This window comes from Triturus cristatus, chromosome 12, assembly GCF_964204655.1.
Source record: "Triturus cristatus chromosome 12, aTriCri1.1, whole genome shotgun sequence".
NCBI lineage: Eukaryota > Metazoa > Chordata > Amphibia > Caudata > Salamandridae > Triturus > Triturus cristatus.
This window is the reverse complement of record NC_140595.1, coordinates 632821475-632839306: the sequence shown is the minus strand read 5'-3', so window position 1 is coordinate 632839306 and position 17832 is coordinate 632821475. Positions and strand designations below refer to the sequence as shown.

General features: G+C 45.5%; 1 protein-coding gene across 4 annotated transcripts in view; it reads left to right on the top strand.

The window, feature by feature from the left end:
* BANP (BTG3 associated nuclear protein) overlaps positions 1-17832 on the top strand; it is a 973724-nt gene that overhangs the window by 247204 nt on the left and 708688 nt on the right. The window lies entirely within an intron of this gene.

The following is a 17832-nucleotide window of genomic DNA, read 5'->3' as shown; positions in this document are numbered from 1 at the left end:
AGCCTCACAGTTCACAAAGCGTTCTTTTGCCGGAAACCACGCAAGTATAAACTGGAAGTCATAAAGCTGACCCTTCCTTGGACTCTAAGAGCCTTACTTTTTACAAGGAAACCTTTGGCAGGGCTGCTGGGATTCAAGCAGCGCCCACATAGCGCATGTGTCTGCTGCCTGCTCCTCAGAGCGGCGAGGAGGCTCTGGTTGTGTACATCTCCACTCCTCTCACTTGACCTCGCGTCGTGTGGGATCCCAGGAACCTGAGACCCGCGTGTTGTGTGTGGGTGAAGCCCAGCACACATGTGGTGAGCCAACAGAGGAGATTTACACTAGCTCGGCTGCCAGGGGGCCGTCTGTTTGTTTAAACTACTGCTCGTCTACGGAGACTTGACTTCTCTACCTTCTGACACCATATGGGGACCAAGACGCGTTGTAAGTGAGTAGCTGATTTTGGTGCCGGGGTTTATTTTCTTAGCCGTGCGTGTAATAACCAAGCTGGGTCAAGTTACCCTCCGAAGTCTGGAAAGAACTGTAGAAGTCTGTAAATCCCAGTTATTTGGATTCTGTTGCTTTTGAGGTTTGTAATGAAAGAATTTACGCATGGAAAAACAAAGCTGTGATGAGCAAAGAGCAGTGGAGGGAGGGCTGCAACTTTGTGCTTTAGAACAGCCCTAGATTTTAGATAATGTCATTTTGCAGCCTGTACTTATACAATAATGTTGCATAGAGGAAAGATACCAGAGTAAGTAATAGTTTAATATGTTCATAGTAAATAAAAACTGATGTCAGTGCAGCTCAGACGTCCAAAATACATGCCATGTACCTCTTAAAGTCACCCTGCTTCGTTTGTTTACATGACCAGAGCTGGCAGGTGCCCATGGGCCACAGAATCAAAGCCCTGTTGACTCGATGATTGGCACCGTCTGCAGTTTAATCCAAAGGACTGCACCTCTGAGATGGAAGGGTGCTACAGGAGAGGGGGGGAGGGCGGTCTCTCTTAACATGGGCCCTAGACCTTGTCTGCTTAATCAGATACCTGCAGCAGCTCCATCTGAGGTTGCTTCCAATACTTCCGGTGATGCTTGGAACCACAACTCACTTCGACTGCATCTTCCTGGTCATAGTGAACTGCAAGGAAGAGCTGCTTGATTTCGTACAGTTCCAGGTTTATATAATATTTAGAACATGCTTTGGTGCGTTCCAAAACCAATAGTTCGTAGTGAAGATGTCATGTCGTCAATTATGTATTGCACCCAATGGGACGTTTTTTTAAATGTACTATGCACATGTATAACAAATAGCATGTATTACTGATCAGTAATGCAATCTTCTGCAGACATGTATTCCTCACTTAACTTTCTTCCTCTTGGTCTGGCCTGTCCGGTGAACTCTTGGTGGGCACACTAAGACTGATACACCATTACCGGTTATGAATGAATGTTCCCATTCTGTTGAGCAAGATTGTCTCAAAGGCCACACTGAGTTTTACTGCTTTTATGTAACTCACCGTCATCATGGACTTTGCACCTAAAGCAGAGGTTCTGATATTGCTAAGTTTGTGAAGGTGTACATGCAAAACAAGCATTTTCAAAGCCAGAAGGTTTTGTCTTTATCCCAATGCCAGTGGCCACTGGTTAACAGTTAAGTATTTCAAAAGCATCCAAAGATGACTTCTTATGCATGGATGCGCGGGCAGCTTTCATTATGTGTTTTGTTTTCAAGACTATTGTGTTTTTACATTTTCAAGATGGTTGATACATTGGAAGCTTGTCAGGCAACTTGTAAAAGTAAAGCATGATAAAGTACTGGAAAAACATTCCTGGCCACCTGTGCGTATGGATAAACACACATGAGCCGTGTTTTTGGAATGATTTTGGTTTGTTATGTTAAACTTATGGTGAAAATGATTCCAAGATGGCTGCCAGTGTACAGGCATGCACACACACAGTTGGTCATCGTGGAATAATTTTGCTTACCCTAGGTCAAAAGCCATTCAAACATAGCCATCCATGCATGCACATGCAATGATTTTTTTTTTAGTATTTAATTATTTCTCATTCTTTATTGTTTGAAGATGGCCCATATGTTGTAAGGAATGTGCTGGCTATCTTAAAACAGTAAAAAATTGAAAAAATCCCATTCAGACGTAGCCATTAGTGCTGTCTGCACCAGTTGTGGTGTACAGCAGGCGGCACCGAACAACCCAGTGGCAGTGTTTGGGGAGCTGCCCGGGCCTAACATAACAAAAAAGTTAGTAGTGTAGAAGAAAAGTGAAAAATAATTATATTTATTTTAAAAAGGGAATATATTAGACCACCATTACCTGGCTCAGACAACTTTTATGGCATTTTGAATAATCTGCACCAGCAAAATTATATGAGGAGCGCCCCATGTCATCCTCCATTCTTGTAAGCTGTGGTCGGTGTACATAAAATATGAATTACAATTTAACCGGATGCTAAACTGCTGATCCAAAGCCCTCCTATGTATCAATAGGATACATTATTTTTTAAACAAAAAACAGTAGCCTGGCAAGAGAGCCAAAGCTAACTCAAAGACCAGACCTAAGATACCTGACTCATGGGTAAGCTATCAGCATCTTCTCACACATGGCCAAGCTGGACATTTTGGCACATTTTACTTCGGGCAGCATTTTAGGACACTGATCCTGTAACGGCTCTAAAATTAGATTGAATAGAACCTTGCTGGGCCTGGTGGAGGAGCTGAGCGACCTTTCCTGGGTATGGCTTGTTTAGTAACCAAATGAGACATAGCCCGTCTCTGGAAGCAGCCGACGTCTCCCTTGTTATCGATACGGCACGCTGGTGTGCACAGCAAGAAAATCCCATATATGAGACCCGTGGATGACCTCACAAGCACAAGACGGTGGGGGGGAAAGTGGTGGACCAATCATCATCTCTCCTTATAAGTGGGAGGAATTCTGTGTGGACCATTTGCATGTTGCTGTGGATCTGAACAGACATAATTTCTTTCCTCTTTTCTTTGTAATACCGCTAATGTATGGACGATGCTTGCTGTATTTCTAAACAAAATAAAGTTGGTTATCCAAAAAAACTATATTGAATGGAGAAAAAAGTCGTAGTTGTCATTTAGTTTTTTTTTCCTGTTTTGGTGACCACCTATACTTTAGTGCTGCATCTCATAGTGGCCATATCAATCTATCCATGCACCCAGACCTATCTCTTACAAAATTAAGAATGAAAAAAACAAGTTGCAAATACAAAGGATCGTTCCCGAGCAAAAGCAAATTAGTATTCAAACCGAAGATATCAATGTTTCAAAGACAAAGTCCAATCCATGTGTATAAGAAAATATTCTTCTTTATTGTCTTAATTGTCAGGATCTCCCCTTATGGATTTGACATAGTAGATCATGAGTGCAAGAAGACAAAGATGTTTGCAGCCAACACGTGTTTCGTCATAGGGCAAATGGACCAAACGACTTCCTCAGGGCACAAGAAATCAGTACTCCACATATTAGCATAAATTACGAGTGGTATCCATCCCAAGTGGGGTAAATATTTCAGTCGGTATCCCTCAAGAATAATATATTAACAAGCATTTCCAATGCAATGGTCTCGGCATTGGTAAAGTTAGAGCTATTGGCATTGCTCATGACATTATTTTTGTTCATGTTTTTTGTTTTTAAAACATTTAAATAAACGGCATTGTCATGAGCAATGCCAATAGCTCTAACTTTAACAATGCCGAGACCGTTGCATTGTAAATGCTTGTTATGTCTCGCGAGCGAGACTGCGCAAGCGCAGCCATCGCTAGCCGAGACCGAAACCCCACGACAAACCGCGGGAAGGGGCCTGCCTCCTCACTTAACAACACCCCCCCCAGAGCTGTTCGCGACTATCACCTCTGGAGTGTGCCCCGTATTTTCCAGTCCCCGTATCTCTCCGTTCCCACAGCAGGGAGAATTTTATCTGGGATTTCGGGGGGGGGGGGGGGGGGGGCGGGCTAGAGAGCAGGCGGACAGAGCGCAGCATGGAGCCCCATGCGCCGCCTGCACTCGAGCATGTCGACATCTGCAGCTGGTTGGCTGGTCCCGGGGGATTTGTAGCAGTCTGGACCCCGGCCAGGAATTCCCTACATTCTAAGCCAGCCGATATCGCACACGCCCCATTCCTCAGGACGGGCCCCTCAGGAAGGGTATACGGTGCTTTGCCATATGTACTTCACTGCGGGACGGAGCAGGGTAATGATTACAGCTGGAAATTGTGCGGATTTATGGCAGTGTCACGGTCGAGGGTTTGCTTTCCAGCCGGGAGCGAAATTTTAAGGCAGTTGGCAAACCTATTGTGCATTTTGTTAATTACACAAATGGAGCACACCGTGGGCATGCTCACAGAGCAGACGAATGCAATACTAAGATAGCTCGGTGGGTTCGTGTATCTTTGGCTGCGATTAACCAATACAGTCGAGCTTGCCTGGCCCCGAAGGAAGAAAAGAGGGGGAAAAAAAATCAAGACCTGTTATGGCGGTATCTGGCCAATACAAGACTAAATCACTGCTGGCGGCCATGCCGCAGAAACCCCCATTCCTTTGCTACTCAAATGCTTACATTTGCACAAAATTGTGTCTGTTTAAACCGTGGCCTAACTAATACCATGGATATTGACTAGACGACTATTCACCCAAAATAATCTACCACCAAGGGCGCAGGCAGGTGGGGATGAAGGAGGTGCCACAGACACCCACTAAACAAATAAATGCAGGCACGGTTTTCTACCCAAAGTTGTGAAATGTAGTTAAAAAGCTCACAATAATTTCGGGCATGGTTCCACATGAGGCGAACATTAAGGCGAGCGAGGAGTGCGCACTTTACAGGGGCTCTATAACATGAACAGAGTTAATATTGATGTTTTGCGATCTTAGAAAAAAACATACAATTCTCCCCATTTCCTAAAACATCGTATCCGGTCAGACCTGGTCAGTCCTCGCATTCAGGCACATAGGTCGAGAAAGATAAACGACAAATTAACTCCATGTGTAGGAAGCCTAACATGACAACCATAAAAGCCACAAGGGAAACATTTGGGCCTTGCTGCCCCGCCCCCTCCCCCCTCGACTACTGTTGTCGATCAGGTTTCAGGCTGAGAGATAAGGAGGCAGGGGGAGGACTGTAAGAAGCTGCAGTTTGATGGGTGCGTGCTGCGGGGCACGTTCCCACCACTGACGTTAGTGTAAGAAGACAAAACCATAAAACACCACCGCCCTGGCCTGCAATAAAACAACCCCCATAAAGCATATGCTGCTTTAGTGATTGGTGTCTTGGATGTGCAGCCAACAGTGACTTGGCTGATGCCGCCCACAACAAACTGGACACATCAAGCCAAAACCGGCTACATCATCAAATGTCCCCAAATAAGTCTGCTCCGGGTGAGACAATTTGTAAAGGGCCTTAGGGTGCTGATAAAAAATTCGATCATTTAAATTACCTGGTAATTTTCACGTTGGTAAGTGCATCATCAACTAATATTTCGTTAACAAAATTCAGGGGTTAGGATAAATACTATACAGATTTGAAACCTAGGGTATTTTGGTAAAGCACTGGCCACGGATTTACTGCATAGGTTATCCTATCAAGTCACCACGATTCCTTCCGCCCTTACACGGGGTATGGAATTGCATTTACGTATACCACTGCAGCTATCACACTACATTTTAAAGAAACTACACTATACGTAAAAAGTAGTTTTCAATACATTAACTAGGAGTTTTGAATTAATAAAGAGAGCAAGGCCATTGTTTTTCCTATCAAATTTCTTCAATCACGTTTTGGGGTGTTTTGCAACGGTGATTAGTAGCAGTCTGTTGCAGCCCTTTAGTTTATTTACGCTACCTTAGCAGCATGCTTTCCTCTAACAACCAACGATGCCATCTACTGTAGACGCACTCTGTAGGCTTGGCTGGCATGCCCCCCGCATAGTGTACAATGGGGAGCTTCCACGCTCCGGACTCAGGAGCTGTAAGCCCCCCGCCCCCGGGCTATTGTCCCACCACTGGCCTGCGGGGCCCACCGAACCCTGACGTACTAACTAAGACTGCCACCGAGGAAGCATCCCTCCAAAAGCTCGAAAGGGAAACCTGCCCCCATGCAAACAACCCTGCTGTGGCGCCCTCAGAAGAGATGGTTGTGACGGAGAAAGCATTGGATGGCCCGATGGCCTCGCCCACCCCACTGTGGTTGCAACGGATCAACTGGCGTTAACGGTTATATGCATTTCAATAAGTTTAGATACTAAAAATACAAAAAGTCATATCAGTAACTTACAATAGACTCGTCCAACCTGCTTAGGCACCTTGTACTTTTTCATAAAGGTCGCATACATTGGTTTGAGCATACGGAACATACACTAGGTTTCTAAACCAGGCTTCCGTGCCCTGCAAAACGTGTGATCCTTGACGGAACTCCAAATACAGGCGTCGAATTTATCTTAAACAACAAAATTAGAAGCGCTTCGTAGTGCACGGACACGGAACCAACAGGGCGCGCTACCCATGAGAAAACACCGCTGTATCTGCAGGGGAGAGGTGCACGCGCAGTTAGCTGCCTGCAGACCAGCGTTGCAAACAATACCTCGGGTGAGCAAAACACATGATGAAAGGTAAGTGTTGGTTTGAAAATTCGGCAGCCATGTTGGAAAAGCAATATTATATGCAGTAATAGACTGGAAAACCCAGCTTTTAATGCCGTTCTAGAAGCAAGCTGCTTGTAAACGCACACGCATCTTGACCTCTCTAAGTAGTTCTGAAAAACAAAGCTTTTAAAATGTATCATCCTGCAGTAGAATTGTTTAAAAAGTTGTTCAATCTGAGCACATCGGGTAGTTTCGAGAAATGTTATTTTTATTTCAAGATAGTTACTTTGTTCTGAAAACTGGAGTTCTTGGTGCGCGGGAGCAACGCCGGGGCACCACCGCCTTTCTCCGAGGCACAGCAGAAAATGCCTCGGAGAAACGCCACGTCCTTTTCGGATTTGGGGGCGTGTTTTGCTGTTGTCTCCTCCCTGAGACTTCTCGCAAAAAACACGCCCCCCGATCCGAAAAGGACGGGGCTTCAACGGAGTGACTGGACCTCTTCTCCAGTGGCTGGCCAGCATTTAAGAGGCCAGCCAATGGAGAACAGGAGAGAAGAGGGGCGGGTGCAAGCCCCTCTTCTCAAAGTCACTCAAACTCATTAAATCTCGGAGCGAGACTGCGCAAGCGCAGCCTTTCGCAGCCGAGACCTAAAAACGAATATCTCGAAAACGACTCGGAGGACTCGTGATCTACTATGTCAAATCCATAAGGGGAGATCCTGACAATTAAGACAATGAAGAAGAATATTTTCTTATACACATGGATTGGACTTTGTCTTTGAAACATTGATATCTTCGGTTTGAATACTAATTTGCTTTTGCTCGGGAACGATCCTTTGTATTTGCATTTATCTTTTGTTACCCACTGTAACGGAGGATTATTGGGACATTGGTTGCTGTTTCCCTTTCTGTTCCCTGGAGCATTCTTCGGTTTGTTTTATATACACACAAAATTGATTTTGCGCAAATGTAACCTAGCCACGCTTTGAAGTCTAATTGAAAAAAACAAGTTGGTCTGATGTGTTTTTCCATTCTAGCAGGACAGGCCGATCTGAGTGTTGGGGTTTTGCAGGGCTCGAGTAGGGATACCACGTGGGTGGACGGTGTCCCCCCACTTATTTTACCGGCAGCTCGATAACTGGAGCAAATGGAGCCACACATTCACTCTTTGGCCTCTCTGGGGCGAGATCGGAGCTCCTTCAGAACGCTGCTCACGCACTGGCTTCTCTGATGCAATCGCATCTAAGGGGTGAGCGAGGGGAGGCAATGAGTCTGATGGTGCAAGCCACTTTTTGTGACGTCACTTCCTGTCGTGATGTCAGCGTCCCCCCACTTCTTTTTTTTTTTAGGACTTGTGCCCTGGGGTTTCGGCTGAGATGGAGTAGCTTTAAGACAGTTCATCGAGCATGGTCAAGGAGGAGCTCAGAGTAGTCGTTGGAGGTATTTGTTACCTGATTATTTTTTTTAAATATTGTGCGCAAACCATATATGCCACTAGGGCTCTACCAAGAGTCATTTCGAAGCTGAGAGAGAATGAATAAGTAACCCATGCCGCTGGGGTTTGTGGCCTTTCAGAAATAGTGCAGTGTAAATGTGTATTTCTCCATTCTGGGATCTGCACTAAAATGTATAAACACTGAATAGCTGTGGCTCTGTGTGGACACAGATATGCAACAGAATCTGGGTTTCATTAAAGACAGAGAAACATCTACCCTCTTTAATGGCAGTACACAGCAGGTTATTTAAAAGGTCGCAGATGCCAGCAATCTCACAGTCAGCCACATTCTAGGCTCTCTCTCAAATGCTCTGAAGACAACAATTTCTCCAATCCCAGGCACATTCCGGATAAAAATAATCTTCCGTTGGCTTCCTCCAAAAGCATCTTCTCTTCAATCCCGCAGGATCTTTCCTGTGTCTCTGACATGAAGTTGAATTACTAAGAACAAAATCCACAGTCGCACAGGTATGCATAAACTTAGCAGTATGTATTGAAATAAAATATATCAAGGTACCACAATTATACAATTAAATATGTGCCATACATCTTGATCAAAATATTAATAACTTTTTTGGAAGGTGAGATGGAATCAAACCTGTTACCTGCAATGGAACTTATTTGGAAGGGACAATTCAGGCTTCTCTTTCTTTGCTAAAAATCCTAATTATCATGTCACATATTTGGAAAGTCACTATTTGAAGCCAAACTAGAGGCTAGCATTGTGTATTTTCGGAGCTCTTAGAAAGTCAAAGCAGAAATATTCCCAATTAACTTCAGATAGAAATTAGTAAATTGACTTGCATTAGACTAGTCATTTTTTCCTCATTATATCTTCCTGCCATCATCTCGTGTGAAGCACCTTACTTAACACTGCTTCACTTATAGAAAGAGCCTTAAATGCAGCCAAATCTAGACCAACTTGTCTCATAATGGTCTTCTCTCAACTTGCATAAAGTAATTGAAAGTACTGACTTTAAATATTCTTAAAATAAATTGATAGCTTCTATCACTTCCTTGAGCTGATTCTGCATCACTGTGTCTTGTGAATAAAATATTGATATAAAGTTGAAGATGACATAGTTTACTTTTCTTAGCCAAACCAAAAGTAACATAATCTGAGGTAAAAAATCTGGAACTTACCTCCATGTCAGGGTGTGTCAGCAGCTCAAGAACAAAAATGCCACTAACCTCAAAGATCGGCCAGCGGGCCGATGACTTGTTGCACAGCCTCTCTGTTCCCCCAAGCGCAACCTCCCACAGAGTGACATAACACCGCTATGTAAGGGAGCGCCCCGGGGAAAAGGGAAGTGGATAAAATAATAAACACTGCTGCAGGCAAGGCTCCTTGTCTCCCTAAGTCTGGTCTACGGTTCGGGATGTCTTCCACGAAAATCAGTCTTCTGAAGATGACTGCATATAAATAGAAGAGAAAGAAGGGCGTGAGAGGTAGCACAGACAAAACAACACCTACACATGTATTTGGTATGTAACTATACAGACACTCACTCAAGGCCCTGCAGCTATGTAGGTCATATAGAAAGACATCAATTCTGTAGACTAGAACAGGACACTGTATGAAACACAAGAGCTCACACTTGCAGGAAGACTTTGACCACAGGGGTTGGTGTCCCTCAAAGTCCTCTTTGAGCTAGTAGAAGGCCAGCTGTGCCTGAGCTACCGATCTCCATACACAGTGGGCCCAGCAGTATCGTTTGGTGAAGGTTAGTGTCTCTCTGGGACCTGTCTGGACTTGGACAACACTCCTGGGTCCAACAGACTTAAGTGCAGCTTTTGGCCATTGAGGATCAGTCTCTTGAGTCGCCCAGCGACGGTCAACAACAGTTTGAAGAATGTGTCTACTCACTTGCCAGAATGGACCTCTTCAGCTTTTTCTGACCCTGTAGCTAGTTCCAGGGGATCAGCCGACTGACCCTTGGAGTCACTTCGTTGGCCTGGGGCTCGAGAGTGATTTTTCCATGTGCCAGTTGCCAAAGGCACAGTCCTGTCTTTGATAGCCCAAGGTATGGTAGGTGCAATACACCAGTCGGTGCAGCCTTTCTTGCCTGGTCCAGTGGTCAGCAGGACAGTCCTTCTTCTGTCCTTTCTCCAGTTCCGTTGTGATCTGAGGTTTGAGATGCCATATTTATGTCAATAAAGTCCCTGCGGAGCTGATGTGGTCACAAGCCAATGGGCTACCATGGTCCCTTCTGCCCGATGATGAAACTGGGCTATGTGTGACAGCTAGCAATCCCAAAGTGCACTATTCTGCCCACTCTCAAGATGTCTGAACACTTCCTTGGATGTTAGGAGCTTGGTAACCCACTCTAAAGTTGTAGCTACCTCAGGGCTACACACCCATGGGAAAACCTGTTTGGCCACTGGTTTCCCCTCTCTGGTACCACCACCACCAGCCTGTTTACCTGAAGAAAGGGGCAACCCTTCAGCAGTGTGATCAGCATTCGCCCACCAAAGACTGCTTCACCTTTGAAGCTTTTCTTCTTGGCCAAAACCCTGAGTGGCTTCATACAAGGGGCTGGTAACACCTCTCCCTATAGCACGCTTCTATTGTTCCTGAGCCTGGGAGTCTCCAGGAGGGTAGAAGTCTCTCTGGTCAACAGCAACTGTGCGAGGCCACTGGACAAACAGGACAACAGAGTGGCAAGTTTCTAAAAGTTGCCCTTCCTTAAAAGTGACATTAAATTTGACTTGGGTATCAAATCAGGTTTAATACCACAATTAATTGGATACTTTGAAGTACCCATTTTAGTAGAAACATTCAGAAGTTGGACGGACTGAGAGGTCAGCCGGTAACTCTGTGTTTGCCAATGGGGCTACTAACTTTTCCATTTGGCAATTTGGAAGTTTTGCTGTTGGGACATATTAAAAGTATATGTCTTATTTAATAATGTAAAATTGACCTAAAACTGCTCTTTCCAGGCTGCAGTGGCAAGGTTGGAGCTATTTTTTACTTTGATATACATATATGCCCAATCAGTGCTCCAGCCCCGGCTGCATTCTGTCTTGCCTGCCCTAGGCACCCTGGTACAATATACTAAGGACTTATAAGTAAGCTAGTTTATGCCAACTGGGGGTAGACAATTCAACATATATTTTGTAATGGGTTTAGAACATTAGTTAGCAGAGCTCGGTGCACTCTGAGCTGAAAAACCAGCAGATAGTAGTCCGAATTGGGGCACAAAGTGTGAGCGGAGACTTGCAAAATGCCTGTTTTACTCACAAGGGTGTACTGTCCAGCACAGGCTGCCAGGCCCTCCCTCAACCAGAACACAAGCAACCCGGGACTGGTTATGCCCTTACTGGAGCTCATCTGTCAGATATAGCTTGGTTCCAGTTTGCACGTTTGGGCATTCCTGTCCCACTTATGGTGACACACTGTAGTATACAAGAAAGTGATGGATGAATGCTTGAATCAATCGATCTTTATTTCGGCACAGTAGCCATAAAGGCACATAAATATTAATGACATAAAATCACTATAATGCACAATCTGTCAAGGCATTATAATTTCCCTGAGAATCTATGGGTACAATCTTTCAAGATATTAAAATTCCCCTGGAAATCTGTGAGCAATTGACATTATTAAAGCCAGTATAAAATTATGTGAAAAGTCACATGAACATTTCGGTTTGTGTCTTCCAATGCTCAGAATATAAATATTAAAACAAAGGATGAACATATTGCACGTTAGGTAAATCACCACAGCCTATTTCCCTAGGGAAACACACATTTTCTGCATGACTCTCCACATTGCCATCAAGTAACAAGTTAGTGCAAAAATTATAGGTTTACTAGTATCTGATCTCATTATCCTGAGGGCCTCCTTGTGCTCCCTGACACCCAAGTTCTAGCCCATCAGGATTTTCCAGCACCTCCTACTGCTCGTGTAAGCCGGGCAAAAGAACATAACACGCACAAGGATTTTTAGGTCACGCCTGACCCAGCGCATGCGCTGGTATAGCGAGACATTTTGTGAGGGCTCCAAAAAGTGCTACCAGGCCAGCCTAGAGCTACAGTGCATGGGCGCGCGCGTCGCGCTTTACCGCGATTACTTTCACATTCGCGGCCGCTTTGAAGTTTGATCGCGATCACTTTCGGGCCGCACGACCGCTTTTTTGTTCTCCGTGAGGCTTCAATATATTGCAGCAGTTAAAACAAGCATTGGTATAGCCAATAGGTCTCGCTTGTTGGACCTTATAAGTGTTTAGTTATGCAGCTGTTGCATGGCTAAACACTTATAAGGTCCCAAAGGCGAGACCTATTGGCTATGCCAATGCTTGTTTAGGGTCGCCGCAAGATGAGCACCACCAATCTTTAACCCTGAGTACTCGTGCCCATTTTGCAGTAAAAGAATGACGGGGCAATGACCCATACCAAAACTGCAGATAAAAACGCTTGGCTATTGTTGGCTCTATCTCACCCAGAAAGTTCTCCTTTAAGAAGGAGTCCTTAACTTTGAGGGATACATCAGTCTGAAGGCCGAAGTTCATCTGCGTATGTAAAAGACACTCTATGTTGCTGATAGGCTGATATGATTCGGGTCTTGGGGGTCGCCCCAGCCTCACCAATGCGTTCCACCCCTCACTAGTGCGTTCCACCAGCTTTCTTTCCCAGTCGCTATCAGTGTGGCTTTCTCATATTTTAGCCAAAGTATATTACAAGAACCAGAGAGGCATAATATTTTCTCTGAGCCCTGGCGATAGGAACGCAGCTCTGGGGTAGCCCAAATTCTCATTCAGTATATTATGGGGCACAGTCCTATCCTGTCCGAAGGTGTTCTATGCCCAAGGTCCATCCTGAGTGGGAGCAGGTGAGTGCCAACCGGCACATAAATCGATTTTCTACTGTGACTAGAGGAGTCACATCCATGTGCCTCCACAGCTCTGCACCATAAAAGACTGACCCAATGGCCTGGTAGTTGTAGATCTGTATCGCCGGCAGAATGGGTTGGAACTGTGAGCTTAGCAACATTTTAGTTATTCCTCCAACAATGTGTTCCATTTTTAATCTACGCTGGGTTATGTGAGTATATCACCCAAGATGTTCCGTTAGCGTAATACTCAAATACGCAAAAATGCGCACACGCTCGAGCGGCGTCCTTCCTAATGTTGGGTTTGCCCTAGTCGAGTGTCCTGGGTTCAGGACCATGTACTTGGTTTTACTCACATTTATCTTCAAGCCCCTCTGCCTACAAAAACACTCAAAACGATCCAGCAATTTTGGCGACCCATTGAGGATTTAGAGAGGAGTAAAGTATTGTCGGCAAACATGAGGGCAGGAACCCCCATTCGTTCACATTTAGGGTCCATGAAATCTTCCGTCTGCATGTATAGACTAGAGAAATGGGAACACAATCACTGATTAAAATGTTGATTTCAATAGAAGAAACCCCATCCCTTCTACAATAGGACACCAAATTCCAGACGGAGCGATGGGGGTTCGATCTAGCAGCGGCTAGAAGGCCCTCCCATTTCCTCTGCTACCAGTCTTCTTGCGCATCAATTAATGCATTTTTATAGGTCCTCCTGGTAACCTGAATCTGGGGTCTAGCTTGCTTTTTTAGCAGATCAACCAATGATGTCTTGGTTTTCTACATTGCTTATTGAACCAAGATGGGGGATGCTTCCTCTACACCGATCAGGCGCGCAACACCCATTGGGCTCACCGGGCTTCAGCCCCCCCCGTCGTGTGTGTCAGCCGGGCTGAGACAGCCTCGCGGGCTGGCGTCCCTCTAATTGTAGCCGCACCCGAGTACTTCACAGGTCTTTAAAAGACCATTTACTCGTTAATGAGGCTTTTGTTGTGGTTTCACCCCTGCTTATAGCCATTCTGCCTGTGGCTCAAAGACTTAGCCCCCCCCGAAATATTTTTCAGCCCCCCCCGAAATTTGGCTCTAGTTGCCTGCCTGACACCGATCACCTGATCTCAATGAAGAAGTGGTTCCTCAGGTTTTGGAACATCCGGTTGTGACATTGGAAACTACCTCCAGAGACTCACAGAAGCCCTCCATCAAGTCCAGCGACAGCAGGCCCTCCATGCCATCGGCAGCTAGTCTATTAATCTTGCCAGTGAATCAATCTCAGCCACTAGTAATCACTTGAGGCTAGATCCCAATCCATTGTTATTTTGCATACCTCAGTTTGGATCCAGCCACTGGGTTGCTTGTGTTCTGGTTCATTGACGGCCTGGCCTGGCAGTTTAGGTTGGACTCTTTCTACTGGTGCAGGGTCAAGACTGATTGGCATATGTCTGGGTCCAAACTGAGGTGGCATGGTGGTCGAGAAACGATGGACTGTGATGCGGTCTTGAGCGATTGCCAGTGACTAAGATTAATTCAAGCATTCCATTCATCATCATTGATGTTGTACTTGGTTTCTGTGGCACAGCGAACACAGGACCAAGGTCTGGGCTTGCCTGTTGCACTTAGGGATTCTACTGCAGCAAACAGCCATGTGATGGGTGGAATGCTTGAATTAATCTCAACCACTTGCAATCGCGTGGGGCTGCATCCTAATCCACCGTTTTTCACCCACTGTGCCATTGTAGACAGAGACCAGTCCAATGTAAATTAGTTGTGGTCCTGCTCCATAAAGTACAGTCCGGCCTCAACTTCCAGGCCAGGTTTCATGTTAACAGGGGCCCAAGCAATCCCTGACTGGGTTCAGCCAGTCTGGAGTTGCTTGAGGTATAGGGGCCTCCTCCTATTGTCGGCCTTCACTGAAGTTTTTGCCCACATGGTGGGTGGATGTGCTGCAACCCACCAGGCTAACAATTTAGTTGCATACGAGATTAACCCCACAGGTGACATTCTTTCTCTTCCCCTCATAGCTGGGGGTCATTATCGTGCTTGTCTCCAGTGTTATCGTCTAAGGGAGGAGAGGATGTGGCCTAGCAGCTAGAACGGTCAACTTTGAAGCCGGGGAATGGGTTCGAGTCTCGGCAGGGACACTCAACATCCTGTGATTCTGGACAAATGGCTTAATCTCCTCAGGCCTAACAAAGTGAATGTTTCCTTCTATAAGGCAACTGGTGCTCATGTAAAGCGCTCTGAAACCTTGGGTTCGAGTTTGCGCTATATACAACTGCACAAAACAAAAGCCACATCTATTTCGAGGCAGTGCGTAGACCCATCTTCGCTACTTTTAATTTCCCCTTACCTAACCACAATGCTTTCTAGTAGATTTAACCTTTCCCCCCAACAGCAGAACCACCATGCCATCTTTTTTGATCTCGATTTAACACCACCTCTGTTATGCTAATGAAGGGAGGATTACTTTAATCTGTCTCTTCCGCCTTTTTAACATGACAGGTTCCACAGCGGTTCTAATTGGAGCTCAGTAGGGCGGGGCCAACCAAATAATGTCTTTTAACGGCCTATGTGTTACACAGGTAATCTGACGAAAAGGTTGTGTTTCATAATACAAGGCAATGAATTTGCATATTCTTGGCTTGCCTTTGGCTTTGTACCGCGTTCTGAAGTTTGCATTTTAGAAAATAAAATAAATGGCTAACTGTTCTCGTGCCAGCGCCTTGGATACGGTCACAAAGGTTATATAGCTGAATAATGTTTAAACTAATTATAGAATCGTTAATATTTAAAAAGCATCTCACTGTAGTACTTGGGGCGAGCATTTATTTGGTCTTGTGATAGCATCCATCCGCTCAGAACTTAAAGTGCTTCCTTATTCCGGAGAGCTAGCCGTCGTAGGAAGCAGACGTGAGGCGAGCATTTCGGGCGGGCTAGTGTAAAATGAAGTTAAACGCCACAGAATTAAGTGCGGGTTTGGTTGTACAGGGCCGCCGCTCTCTTATGGCTTGAAAACGACTCGACGATCAGTTTTATTTTAATATTCTTGCTTTGTGCTCTAGGGGGAGCTCTCGACTAAGTGAACGTGCCCTAAATTGTTTCGTTTTCCTTAGTGGAATGCTCGCAATGCCGTGCTGATGACATTTGCACATTAATGCAAATTCAGCACGCTTTAAATCGCTTCATTCCGATTAACGTAATACCGGTACTTCATCTGAACTGGCTTCTTCGCCGTACATAACTTTTGATAAATTATTCTGGGTTTCATTCATGCCTTCGACTTGCCAACTCGGATTTGAATTGTTCTACCTTTTCTAATCTTTCATCAGCAGTAACCCCTGGTTTGTAGGTTCAAGCAACAGACTTAATATTATTTTATTTTCACACTTTTCTGACAAATACATCACTTGAGTGTCTCATACCAAATTTGTAAAATGTGGAGTCAGTACCCCAAAGCGCTAAAAAAAAAAGTACCTCGGACCGTTATTTGTACATTTAAGGTTTACGCAGAAAAATGAGAAATAACGCGTGGTAAACGGTACCCCCATATATTGCACGTTTCCACCAGTGTGTTAGCGCCATCATTTAGTTGGCGCCAACAAGCTTGGTAAAATCAGTGCACAGTGGTGTGAGCAAAAATGTGACTAAGGGCCCGTGAGTCTTCCATAGCCCACAGATGCTCATTGGCCCCCGGGCTCAGCGAGTACCCCGCGAATGGCTGAGGGTCCCTGAAACGTCATTGCACGGTCTAACTTTCACATACAATTATTGGGAAAACCAACGTGTTTGGCTTTTTATGCGAATACATATAAACACGGGCACTAACAAATGCTCTTTACATACATTGCATACACAACTATTGTACATCCCATTCAAGCCCATCCAATTTGCTTTTCAATTAGGGGAAATGTGGCAAAAAAGGATTGCTTTCTGTATGGAATACATATAGGAGATAAAGAATTGTATGTGTTAGGCAGATAACCAATAGAATGAGGCGAGAGAGCGATCACTGCTCGATGGAGCCACATGTGATGGGAAGTGACATATTTTAAATAATTTGCAATAACAAAAAAAGTATGCCTCGCAGTTAAGCTCCATTGTCAAGCCAGACCTAAAAGTGTGGTTTCAGTAGGTCACGAAAAAATATATTGGGCAAAGCAACATCTAGGCTGCTGATTGTCTGGTCTGGATGACATAGACGCGTTCTGAGCCTTCCCTCAGAGCTGCAGGTTTACATCAGTTGGCGTTTCAAGGCCCCTGTTCATGTAGTGCTGCTGCCTCTGCCTTGTATGTGGCACGACCGCATTTCAAAGGGCTTTGCATTTGTAGCGGAAGCCGGGGAGGTGCAGTCAGCGTTTATGTCGCCACCCTCTGATCCACTTTCAAAAGTCATGCAGTTGCATGTAATCCGGCCTTAGTGGGCGTTCAAGGAAGAGACGGGCGTCATGGTCCAGGCCCTGTTTCGGAGGACGACACATGCTTTGCACCGGTGATGTGTAGGGCAGCAGAGGTCCCTGACCTGCAACTGCCAGGTGTCGAGGTCAAGACCAAGGTCTCGACAGAGGTGCTCCACCCGGGGGCGAGCTCTGCCGAGCCATTGCTCCCCTCTATGGAGGACCTCACAGAGGTTCTTCTGGGGGCCTGGGCAAAACCTTGCACAGGTGCTCGTGTGCACCGCATGGATGCCACATTGCCATCGTCCCACCCCAGGAGACCCATCCGTCCTCTCCCGCCAACTCTCCCCTCAGATCCTGGTTATGCAGGCCTCAACAGCTAAAGTTAACCCCCTTGGCATTCCCGTCCAGTCCACCGGCTTGGAAATCCAAGGGGCTGGATACCTTTAGGAAGAGGAAATTCAGCTTGGCCTTGTGGTTGGTGAACACCACTTGCTTCTTGGGCTGATACT